Below are 13,264 nucleotides of genomic sequence, written 5' to 3'. Positions count from 1 at the left end.
TGCCCCCTGCGCAGGAGGGAGTGGAGCTAGCCAGTGGGAGAGGCTGGGGATAGCTCAGGAAGCAAAACTTGCCCCTCTTTATCACTCAGCCCTGTGTAGACCAATGGCTGTGCACCATCTCCTGAACCCGAAAAAAAGGTTATACCCAGTGGAATATGCATGCTGAGGATCCCGTCGGGAGCAGGCATGAATTAGGTATGTACACACTTGACACTGGAAGGAGATCGGGTATAGTCTTCAAGTCCAGCGACCAACTCTGAGATAGCCACCAACCTTTCTTATACCATTCTGGGCATCATTTAACCTCAATGTCTGCAGGGTTTGACTGCAGATAAAAAGGGATTTTGCAAGATCAAAGGCACACAGATATTGCATGTGGATACTTAAAGGATTCTTTAGTGACTTAGATCCCGCCTTGAGAATCTTGACATTATTGCCTTCTAATCTAATTAATTATAATTAGAAGGGAAATAGTCTAACTGTGAGACTCTTCTGCCATGTAAAATCCTTTGCTGTTTGTGTGATGATCTGATGAATTTGTCCTGGCCCAGCCTGTGACTTCTGCTTGGTACTAAAACTGACTCTTTCTGACCACGTGGGCCAAATTCCCCTGGACTGTGGAATTCCTCTCTCCTCTCTCCTCTGCTTTTTATGTTCCTGTCAGATCACACTTCTGGTGGGTGGACTATTGATGATAAAATTATCTAGCCGTGGTGATTATTTGTTCTTATGGATTTGCTCACATGGCTTCTCATGGCCAGGCAAACTGGACAAGCTGGTTTTTAAAATGCAAACTTCAGATGAGTTTCCTTGTTACTGTCTAATTATTTCCTCTGGGTGTACGTTGTCACTTGTCATCTCTGGCTTTACACTTAGTTTGTAAGTTCTCTGACACAGTATTTTTCTTTTGTTTTCTGCTCTTGGTCATATTTGTAAAACTCCGGTGCAACAGGGCTCACTATGGTCACATGGACCAATGTAGCACAAATACGTAATAATAAAAACTAAGAACAGATGATCTGGTGAAGGAACTGATTACTTGGTGAGAATGTACAAAGTGACTGTAAAAGCGAGTTTCTCTAATCATTTTAAAGCAAAAAAGAGGCAGGAAGTAAACTGTAGAGGAGAAGAGAGACCAAGACCCAGAGGGGATGCAGCGGCAGGGAAGGGTGTCTTAATCTTTTCAGACTCTCTGTCACAACCCCAAACAATTAATGAGTGGTTAAGAGTAATGAGTGGTTAAGAGCAAGGAAATACCTAGAGGTGTTCTATGGTTTGGTGCAGACCTGAACATTTCTGCCACCTGATGTACTTCCAGCATCCATGAAGTTTACGTGTGCCTGTGTGCTTGCTTTCCTTATTATCTATCGCTGAGTAACTACAGAGTCAGTCCTGAAAGCTGGAGTTCTGGAAGAGGCAAGCACCTGCAAAGTTAGCACTTGTCCTGGTCCCACCTCTTGAAGACGTGGTGGGAAAAGCAGGAAAGAGGCAGTTCCTCAGCTTATTCAGGTCTGCAGAAGCAAGTAGTCCCAGTATAGGGTAACTGTGCTAGAGGGTCACAGAAATGTTGGAGAAAAGGACCTTTGGACCTCTCTAGTCCAACCTCCCACTTGAAATGAGACTCCTGTCAACACTGGATGAGGTTAGCCAAGGCTTTGACTGGCCAAGTCTTGAACATCTTTAAGGATGTGGATCCCACCATCCCTCTACTTGATCCAGCACACAGCTGTGTGATACAAGGTTACTCCAGTCATCGTTCTGAGTATTCTGCCGCTGGTGTTTAAGGCAGTGTAATGGGTCACATAGGTGGTGGTTCGGTGCAGTTTACTTCTTTTCCTGTTTTCAGTAATGGTCTTTTTACACTGTTTGTCAAATGAGTTTCTTACTGTAGGCTGCTGGAATTGAGATGCTCCAGAACAAGAAAAGGCAAATATAACTTGGCTAGCCTGAAACCTGAAGTAACCTGAAATGACGAGGAGAAGACCAGCTCCTACAAACACTAGCCTTCAGCAATTCTCCCTTGCCCCTTCTGAGGCAGCTAAAGGATATTGCCTATGTAATACACGTCATCCTAAATACTAAAGGCACAGAGAACTAAAAACAAACAAAAAAAATTCTATTTAACGGAGTTTGTCTCATACATTTGCTTTGCAAAGCTGATGAGATAGCTTTACTGAGCTTGATTACAGAGGAAAGAGAGCAGCAGGGACCTCTGGAAGTCAGATCCCTCTGCTTTGTCAGATTGTTCCTCATCTTGTACGGGGGGAAGTTTCCTTCTAGCTCATGCCAAACTATCTGTCAGCATGTAGCGTTCATTATCGTGTCAGGGCTGACTCCTTGTATCCACGTTTGGTTAGGGGCATTTTCACTAAGGAACTGTGCACGCTGTCCTGGAGAGGGTCAAGGGCTCTGCCTCCAGGATGTCTCCCCAGTCACTCAGCCCTGCAGTCCTAAGGCTGCCTTGACCTCTACTTCCTTAGGTGCTTCTTTCCAGTTAATATGACAAACTTTTAACTTTAAAGTCGATTGTTGTTTGTTCAGCACCCTCTTTCCACATGGTTTCAGTTTCCAGCAGTCACCACGGCAGCATAGATTTTCTTCTTGCTAAACCACTTTCTGTTTTTTTCCTTGTCATGTAGGTGACATCAGTAGGTGACCTTAAGATCTCTGTCTTAGTTTTAGTTCTGATTCATAGCAATAGATATATTGTAAATATACTTAAGACATATTCTAAATGTAGAATATATGACAACTTGAGGGTAATTAACTACCGATAGATAATTTTCTGAAAAATATACATACCCACAACAAGCATAGTTCTGAGCCCTGAATATCATGAATGTACCGAAATTCATGAACAAACTCTGGATCTCTGTCACTGCTTTTGAGTGAGATTGGCTGGCTTCAGATGTGTGTGCCAGCATTTAGTTTAATGTTAAAGACACTTGAAAAGGAAAAATAAAGGCGATAAGGATCAGGGACAGAAATGGAAGTGATGACTGGAAGAGAACAATCAAAGAGTGGATTGCATTGCTCCAGGGGCTGATGAGTTAGTGTATTCAGACACTGTCCAGTGCCAAGAAAACACTTAGACGAGCACTTAGATCAGGTCAGATCATTAAAGTGCACTATCATGAAAAGAGCTAGAACTGGAAACTCTTGCTTCATGGCCAAAGTTTCAATGTCAAAATACTTTAATCTTAAGCCACTGGTTAGTAAGAGCACTTGCTGCTGGAAATGGACCATTGTACTGAAATACCAGCAATGACATTTTCAAAATCAAAGAACAAAACAAAGAAGATAAAACAAGCAAACAAACAGCTTTCTGTCCTTGTACATTATTAAAGGATTTAAAACAAAAGGATGGTAATACCATGTTAAAAAGTTTAAATCTATACAGGGCCAGGAACCTGCTCTACTGTGCAGTGATGAAGTCCTACCTTGCACCTCAGAGAAACAGAAAGGACCAAATGTTCACAGTGATCCTCAGCGGTTATCCAGGACCACCCCATCAGTCTCAGAAATCCTTGTGTTGAAAGCCGACACCTTAAAAGATTCAGAACTGAACCGGGGTGCTCATCCTTAGCTCTGTAACTGCATGATTTTGCTGGGTGCCAGACCCTCTCCCACCCTTCCCAGCCTTTTGCCAGCCCTCGAGGCTCCGGCATCACACGCAGAGCCAGGTGTGGAGCGTGCCTGGAAGCCCCTGGAGAGCCCAGGAGCGCTTCAGACAGGCACTGGCCATTCCTGGTAAGTGCTAGTCAATAATGTGGTGATGCCAGCATTTTCTTGTCATTTTTCCCTTCTACATGGCGCTACAGGGAAGAACAGACATTTCCCCTCACTCTTTACTCACAAGAATAACCACAATGAAGTTAAAATTTGACACTGGGCTCAAAATGCAGCAGTTCAGATTTTGATAGAAAGACCGTAGAAAAGGCAGAGGAGTTGTCTGTGTTGCTGCCATACTCCATTGCCAAAATTTATTTCATAAAGTCAGTTTAATATATTTACAATTCATAGACTCTCATTTAAAATTTGGAGAATTGTATGGCTTGCTTATGAAATGTGCATAGCTATCACGTAGAACTTTACGCGTAACACATGACCCCTGCATTCCTTATTATTAGGGTACATATTATAAAAAGCAAATGCTTGCAACGGCTGTGCTAGTGAGGAATTAGTTTTATAATGAAATCAATTACACAGATTTAGTTTCCTTTGGATCTTTGCTTTCACATAAATAGGGTAGCATAACCATTCCCAACTGTCCGTATATCAGCTAGACGAACAAAGCAAACCTTTCTTCATCCAGATGATGATTGCTAGCTCTACTGTCATTTGTACTGTAAATCCTGGCTTAACTGCAGCATTCAAATTCATCTTCTTTGTGTAAGTTGGAGGAGGCTTGCTGAATGGTTAATTCTTGCATACTAATTTTACATTTTTTTCTATTTCTCTCTTGAACTTTGGTCAATTGAAGAAAACCCCATAGCTGTTTATATATAATTCTAGAATCTTTTTCATACTATTTTCTTCATATATAATATGACATTATGTTTATTTCACAAGCCCCAGACTTGCACAGTGGGTAGAAGATACAAGAGGACGCTTGTTTTAATGTTTTCTCATAATCCTTAAATAAAATCTGTTGACAGAGAACAGAATGTCAATACAGTTATCCATTTCTCCTGTGCCGTTACATTGCAAGGAGAGCTGGTTACTGAAGAACAATGTCAATGTGGAGCCAATTAACTTTTTAAAAGTTTCTTCCCTGCTGCTGGCCCTGAACAGTCCAAATCAAAGGGGTCCTGAGTTGAAAGGTATGAAAGGAACAGAAATACGGCAAGATGAAAGGGTAGTAGGGTCCGGCGCTGATGAAAGCAAGCGAAACGTTCACTCGTTTGGGTTTCTGGCATGCTGCGCTTCCCTAGACTGGCTGGAGGCCGGTGCTGGGGGCCAGGCGGCCGCGGGGGTGATGGTGCTGAGCAGAGCAGGCTCCCGGGAGGTGGCTGTCCCTCCCAGGACGCGGCACACTGGCTCGCTGGGCTCGACGACAGGCCCTGCAGGTGTCGTACCCCACGGGCAGCTCCCTGGGACATGTGGGACACCTCCCACGTGCGCTGCGGCGCACGGCGGTGTGCGGGTGCTTTCGGCGTCATGGGGCCAAGCCCAACGCAGTTTGTATCAGCAGTTGCGTGTGGTGACATTCAGATAGCGCCCACGCTGCCGTGCCACCGCCTGCATCTGCCGAGGCCTGGGCCAGCCCGTCCCACCGGCTCTCGCTTCCCTGGATGCTCCAGCGCTCGCACACAGGGTACTCCACCTGAACGTTCTAGGAGAACCGGAAGAGTTTTGGTGGTCTCCAGAAGAGAAGCAAATTTTTGATCCCGCTGTACACAGCATTTTTTCTGGCTTTGTAGTGTGATTCACTGATCTATACTGGGTTTGTAAAATGGCATGCAAGAATCGCTGTTAATGCCATGTGAACGTTTTCACTTGGATTCGGATGGGCTCATACATTTAGTGTCAGAAACAATCCATGGAGGATCCTCTCTAAGGACATCGTGGGACTGTGGCCTCCTGCAGAATCATTTGTCACAGCTAACGGCTGCCGGCACCATGTCACGTGGCTCACCCCCAAGTCACAGCGTTCAAATGTCCCCGGAAGGGTGGCTGATAAAGAAGGCTTGAAGGGCAGCCCTGCAGTGAAGTCACCAGCAGGCAACCAGCGTTTATCCCTTGCTGGCAGTAACCTTCCTGCGCAGCACTGGCCAAGTTGTCCCGAGTGCAGTGAAACCGCTGGAGGCGCAGGCCAGCGCAGTGCCTTGGGAGCTCAGCCGTTCTTACCATGTAATGGCGCTTACTTTCTCTGCTCTCTGCTCTAGATACTGTTTTCCAAAGTGGAGCATGTCCCATTCCTGCCAGCAGTGAGGAAAGGGGGGCTGCAGCCCCGGTGTCATACAGAGCATTGCCGTGGTACAAATAAGCAGTTGCAAAAGTAGTGGCACTTGGTTTGTCTTTCATGCGAAAGCTTAACCTGGGACCACAAACACAGCTTCTGTCTGTGTGATCTATCTGTGCAATTTTTCAAAATGTGATTGTGGTGGCAGAAATCTGTATGTTGAATGCATTCCCTGCAGTAAATAGAATGGCCTTGGAAGAAAACACTTTTTTTTTTAAGATTGTAAAGGGATTTCAATTGTGATTTTTTTTTTTTGTTTCATTTTGTTCCTGCGCATTGTATAACTTCACACCACTTTTGAGAATGTTTCACTGATTTTTATCTTGTTCTGGTTCTTCTTCTGCATGCAATCTTTGTAAAGCACAGCAAATGAGGCAGAAATGATGTTAATGTCTGCTTCCATTTAAAATGCCTTATTTTCCTTAGCACTATGGATGCCTATTACTTCCTTAATTGGTAAGCTGCAAATGTCCTGCTTTGTTATCATGGATGAAATAGCTTTATTTAGTAAGGATGCAAGCTTATTAGCATTCTTTAGGGTACAGCTAATTAGCTGTAGTCATCCATTTTGTTATATATTTAAATTCAAAAGACTATTGCTTTAGAGTAATCCTAAAGAAACATACACATACAATAATAACATAATTTGAATTTCCAAAATTTTTATTTCTGTACTTTTAATATAGTGGCCTATAGAATATATCTGAATAAATGAGTGACATTCCTCATTAAAGCACACACTTGTTGGGTTTAAGAGCTGTCCAACTGGAAGATCTTAGAAATTAATAGTGAATAGGTAATCATTGATTATTGAGATCTAGGTTAATCAGAGATCCATATCAGCTGTAATGCTGTGTAACATTTTCATGGGTTGTCTGTGCTTGATATGAAATCATTGGTGATAAATCAGTGCAGGCACACAAACAGCACTGCATGGAGGCACTAGATATTGAAGAGACAGGCTGTCCTACAGCGTGAACTATAGCAAATGTTAATTGGGTTCATTCACACCAAAAGTCTGTAAATAAAGTATGGTATATGCAGGAAGAAGAAATATAGGCTACACTGGCATTGGGGAAATGGGTCTGAAAAGGTCACAATAGGCCTAGGTTAGCTGCTGCCAGCCGCCCGGGACAGCCGTGTAGCACCTGGCCAGCATGCAGATGCAACACGGAAGAGACATTTCTAGTGCTAAATTTATCACGTTATCGGATAAGGAAATTGAGAGGCATGCATGGCTTTCAGCCACTAGGAAACACCGATTACTGAACGGATTTTAATCGAAGGGTGAATGATGTAAAACTAATGGCTGGAAGCTGACTCAGACAATTCATATTAGAAGAATGTTTGTTTTTAATCAGTGAGGGTGACTGAACCTTTCAGTAAAATTCCCAGCAAGGTAACAAATTCTCCATCACCAAACCACAGCCACATGTTTTTGGGAGAGCTGTTTAAGACAGCCAGAGTTAGACGGAGGCCAGTCGTAACTGCTGAATCCACATAAGCAATGATCTGCAAGCTCTGGGCCACATTCGGTCAAGCCTCACTATGAATGCAGTTATAGTAGAAAATCCAAGATTTTTACCCATTGCAGATTGAAATTCAAAAGAGCCTTCCATTAGATGAGTGGGACCAAAAATCCTAACCACTGAATGGTGTTGGACTTGAGAAATGTCACTCACTCTTGTGTCCCGTAAGACTTTTTCAAAATCCACATTGCATTTTGCAGCAAAACCTGTATAATGTCTGAAGTCTGAAGGACCTTGCTGGTGAAATCTACTTATTTTGTTTTGACTTATCACATGTATCTTGGTCTCTTCACCATTCTGTGGTCCAGGGACAAAATATTAATAAAGTGTGTCAGATCAAACATAGAATCCATTCATTTGGTTAAATTAATAGCATTTTGGGCTGAGCTGAAAGGGACTGTAATTTTCTCCAGTAAAACTTTTTATTAGTTTTAACTGATGCTCTTACATCTGTGGATATATTAGTGGAGTATCTGGGAAAACACCAGTGAGATTTTTTATCATCAAGAAAATTATTTCTATTTCTGACAGCTTTCTTATTAATACCATATGTTGTTAAAAGGTGTGGCATGCAATACAGGATCATATAGAATAGCAATGAGAAACTATCTAAAAATACGACAGTAAACCTAAACACATTGAAACTGATTAAAGTAATTCTTATGGCTGACACGTGTGTGCACGCACATGCACGCGCGCGCACACACACGCACACACACACACACACACACAGTCACAGCAGAATGGCAGGATGGCTCTGCTAATTACATAGTTTGCTCAGCAGTAAACATTTTGGAAAGAAAGTGCAAAGATTAAGAAAAAAGGGAGCTTTCTTCCAATAATGAGTATAGAAAAGGGTAGAGAGGGGAAGGAGCCAAAGAAATACTCAGCAATCCCCATATTCTCCCTCCTCAGGACACTTAAGCTAACTTAAGTTAACGATGCTGTCATTGGGGACCACGTGCTCTAACGAAGTAAAATGAAGGGGAACGAGTTAGGATACGAGGATTTCACTGCCATTTTTAACCCTGAATCTTTTTCCAAGCATCCTACCCTGCACCTGCAAACCTTTTAGTCTCAGAGATGCAAGAGTTGGAAGATAGCTTTTTTACAGGGCAATGAGAAAAAATAGAAGGAAAAATGTCTTCAAACCTACTGTAAATCTTATATTCTTCTACCACTAAATACATCATAATATTACTAGGTCAATTGAAATGCTATTCCTTATTTATTTAGATTTTTTTAATGAAGAGCAGCTGCTACTCATTGTCAGTTAAAATACCTTATGTCCTCGTTACCTCCTTCGTTAAGGTGTCACTTATTTGTGCTGTAATGAAAGTTTGACATTTGGACTGTTACACAGGTTTTAGCCATTATTCATGATTTTATCTGGAATTATTCATGTTTTCTTGGAAAGGAAGGGGACTTGTGCATGTCACAGAATCACAGAATCACAGAATGGTTGAGGTTGGAAGGGACCTCTGGAGATCATCTAGTCCAACCTCCCTGCTCAAGCAGGGTCCTCTAGAGCACGTTGCCCAGGATCACATCCAGACGGGTCTTGAATATCTCCAGGGAAGGAGACTCCACGACCTCTCTGGGCAACCTGGTCCAGTGCTCTGTCACCCTCACAGGAAAGAAGTTTTTCCTCAGGTTCAGATGGACCTTCCTGTGGTTCCGTTTCTGCCCGTTGCCTCTTGTCCTATCGCTGGGCACCACGGAGAAAAGTGTGGCCCCATCCTCTCAACACTCTCCCTTCAGATACTTGTACACATTGATCAGGTCCCGCCCCCCCCCCCCCCCCCCCCCCCAGTCTTCTCTTCTCCAGGCTGAACAGGCCCAGCTCCTTCAGCCTTTCCTCATAGGAGAGATGTGAGTTGTAAAATATCACTCATCACACCGAGCCCAGCAGTGTAGGACTCTTTAGGCAGCTAGATTCTCATGACTGCCAGGTTTCCCATGACAGTGAGCTCACTGTGTCCCCAGCACAGCAGCAGTGCTGCCTGCTCCCACCAATCATGACCCACTGCCAGGCGGAGGACGCTGTTAATGTCCACTTCTTTTCCCAGCCTGGGTCCTATGTGCCCTAACCCTGCAAGTCCTTCTGCAATAAATTACACTGAGCTTTTCCAGTAGGTTTTAAGTGGACTTACAGCAGCTTTCTAGCTCTTTCCTGGGCCATTTGCAGTCTCTGGATTTCTTCCTGAAGCATCAGCTCCGGTGCTGACATGGTTTCTTAGGACGTGGGTGTCATTTATTAACCTCTTTTATGTTGGCGCATGCATGTTGATGCAGCACTACTTGCATTTGCAGATTTCAAGTGGGGAAATAAGATTTGCATTCTGCAGCTGAGAGCTGGATCCCTTCCTGCCTGCTTTTAGCAGTATTCAGGCAGTAACAGTACCACAACGGCAGTGTTCAACTGTAAAATATATTAGCAAAATCAAGAAAGGAAAATACGGCTTCTCATCCAAAAGGAGTATAAAAAGACCCAAACAAACCCATAAATAGTCACAAACATTGATTTGTTAAAGATGTCAGTTGTTACTTTGAAAATGAAAAACAAAAAAGGAAGCTATTGGCAGTTAAAACTATCCTGTAGCAGATTCAATACTAAAAAATGAATTCAAGTCATACTCGGCAATTTCATCTAGGCACATGGACTTTGGAAAGGGTATCTGGTGCTTCGGTTGACTAATGATAAAGCAATTAAAATACCCTAACAATTTTACTACGTCTAAATATTGCAGAATGGCTACAGTAAATAAAGTTAAGATGATCTTTCAGCGTGCTTTATTTTATTATATTTATAAAAATATGGATTTTGATGCAGGGAACTCACATAAATGTTAGCTTTTGAAGGTAATCAGTTCAACAAAATTGCAAATCAGTGCTGTAGTAAAACATCAATAGCTGGAGAATAAACATAACTCAAAGTTTGATAGGAGAAAGAAAAAAGTTTTCTATTTTCACAAAAGAACTGTTATAAATACATACATCATTGCAGTCATACTTCAGTGGTCATGCTGAGAACTCAGATTGTGTCCAAACTAAATCTGACAACTGATTTAAACTGTTTTAGAACTATCAAAGTACCAGAGGTTTGGCAACTGGTTGATGCAATTCCAGATTTCGAAAAGGTATGAATAAAAACTACTTTTATAAAGGTAAGCCCTGGGCACTGGAAGTCTCTAAAAGAGTCAACCAGTTTGTGGGCAAATGGGGAATGAGCTGATATCACATGCCTGGATTTTGACAAAGTCATCACTAAGGCATCACAAGACGCTCTTAAAGAAATTAAGTAATCACAGCATGAGAAGAAAGGCCTTCATATAAATAAAAAAAAACTACCTTAAGACAGGACAGGGTGGAGGAAGCAGCAAATTTTTCAAGTGTAAAAAAGTCTCCCATGAGATCCTACAGAGATCTGTGCTAAGCCATGAAGAATTCAATATATTCACACAAAAAAAAATAGAAAAAGAATGAATAATGCAATTATGGAATCTGATGATTAGGGCTAGAGCATGTAAAGATGAAGATGAACAGTGAAGAAAAGCGGAAGGACTTTCAAATAAGGAGTCAATAGGCATTGAAACTGCAAATTTTATTCAAGTCCGTTAGAAAAATGTATCCAGGCATTTGCAGTGGAAAACATCCTATATTTACGCATATGGTAGGGGAATCAGGAGCAAGGTCTTGAAGTTAAAAGAAAGAGCTACAACATTAGCATGGCAGTTAAAAAGAAGATAGATCATTTTGGCACCCTGTGAATCCAGTGTGGTCACATCTTCCTTCAGTGTGGGAAGGTACAGAAAAGCGGGATATCATGGCCAAGGCTTGGGACAGCCCTCTAGGCTCTAGCCTGGAGAAGACCGCACTGAAAGTGGATAAATAGGAGGTCTAGAAAAGCACTAGTGGCATGGAGGTGTGAACAAGCACTAGTTCTTTATTTTCTTTCTCAAAACCAGAAATAGGGTGCACTTAATTTATCTAGTGTGTACCATTTTCAGAGCAAGATTTGTGACTGTTCCTTGGAATTAATGAAGATCACATTTCAGTAACCACAGCAACTGCAAGTGCTTGAGCCCATGACAAGCAGCTTTTTCTCCCTTTCCCCTGGTAAAGGTCAATTAAAAGTCCTAAAAGACTGTAAAATGGATTTTGTTTTATTTTCTATTTAGGTGGTTGGATGTGCCAATGCCAGAGAAGTCCAGCTAAAAGGAATGTAATGCACCTAGGGAGAAAATAGCCTGCACCCCATGTCTCACGTCCTGGACTTGGAGCTGGTGCTGGGACTGAGGAAATGTCGGTTCCTTGCTGATGGCACTGGGAAATCACGGGCTTCATGTGCCATAGCCATACGGGGACACGATCTGACAGGAGGGCATTTTTTCCATTCCTAGGTGCACTCCTGCACCGTTTAAAGCATTTCTACCACTAAAACGTAAGGTACTAAAATATGTCTCTAAAATAAAGTTTCACTTAATATTTTGCATGTCAAGTACTTAGGATTTTTGTTCATTTACTTTCTCCTTCTCCCTGAATATGTAATAACAGTTCAGAACAATACTTTATGACAATTAATTGCTGTGGGATTAAGAGACTCTTTCTCTCAGACTCACAGTTTCTTGTTTAGTCCGTCCAGATTATACTGGAAACACTTTTGACTCTCTGGCCCCACTGTTACTTGAAACTAAACCCAGTAGGAACCGTAATGAAACATTTTTGACGAATGATGTGCTACAGGTTAGCATGTGCCGGGGAGTCACCGACAGTGGCACGGGAAAGGAGTCTTGGGAACGCAGACAATTATGGTGCGGTAAAGTTTTACTTTGGTGCACTCCAAATTGGCCTAAATGAGAGCTAGCAATAGAATTAATAAACAGCTGATATTACTTATAGAAAAGTGGAAGCTCACAAAAGACTCCTGCAAAGTAAATGACTTTCAATCAGTCTATTGAAAAATTTTGGAATATTTCAGTGAAGTAGTAGAAAATGGAACATGCCACTGGTTGACCATATTCACATAAAGTCTTTGTCTGGGTCCTCCACAAAACTGCTAAGGAAAATTGTTTTGGGTGAAAAGTGTATTCTGGCTATGAGTCAAATGGTTTCAGGGTAGGATTAAATGGCTTTTTTTTTTTCCTTGGCAGAAAGTAGCTTGAGGCTATTGACCAGGTCTCCAGGTATTTGATATCTGTTAATGAAGTGAGTGCTATGCATGCAATGTGGAGGACTAGGAGGACATGGGGAAGAAAAGAGGAAGCAGCATATTTTGAAAACGTAACAAAGCTGCTTATTGAGAAAAAAACAGAGATGACCACGGGGATTTGAGAGACACCTAAACAAAAGCGGTAACAGGCATCAGAGTTGCTAAATTCATTAATGACAAATACAGTATAGAACACAGCGATGGGAGCTTTTAAGCCATTTTCTTCCATATTTGCCATTGCTATGGTTACCCACCATTTGCTCCGAGGGAGCTGATGCAGGCCACTTTGCAGAGCACGTGCGGTTACATGGCACATAGATCTCTTTGGACAGTTTTCTAGTTCTAGATTTCTGTGTCATTTTGGTTCTGTTTTGCATAAAAATAGCTCTTGGGATGGATCGCATGCAACCTCCTCTACGTGAAAGCAGTGTGCCTCCTGTGCTGTTCTAGCAGCCAATCTGTGTGCAGGAGTGTGTGTGGATATGTGCCCTCCTCACACACCCACAGATGGACTCGCACCCCAAGACCACGAGAAGAAACTTGCTGGGTTATACACTA

At 42.3% G+C, this 13,264-nt stretch overlaps 1 long non-coding RNA gene across 1 annotated transcript in view; it reads left to right on the top strand.

Annotated features, from left to right (window-relative positions):
• Positions 1–11,947, top strand: part of LOC104148936 (uncharacterized) — a 47,814-nt gene extending 35,867 nt beyond the window's left edge. Inside the window, exon 4 of the long non-coding RNA XR_011141204.1 lies at positions 11,676–11,947. This is a non-coding gene — a long non-coding RNA (uncharacterized lncRNA). The remainder of the gene's footprint in view (positions 1–11,675) is intronic.
• The last annotated feature ends 1,317 nt before the right edge of the window (positions 11,948–13,264 follow it).

Source organism: Struthio camelus, chromosome 5 (genome assembly GCF_040807025.1).
Source record: "Struthio camelus isolate bStrCam1 chromosome 5, bStrCam1.hap1, whole genome shotgun sequence".
NCBI lineage: Eukaryota > Metazoa > Chordata > Aves > Struthioniformes > Struthionidae > Struthio > Struthio camelus.
This window is presented reverse-complemented; position numbering and strand designations above follow the sequence as displayed.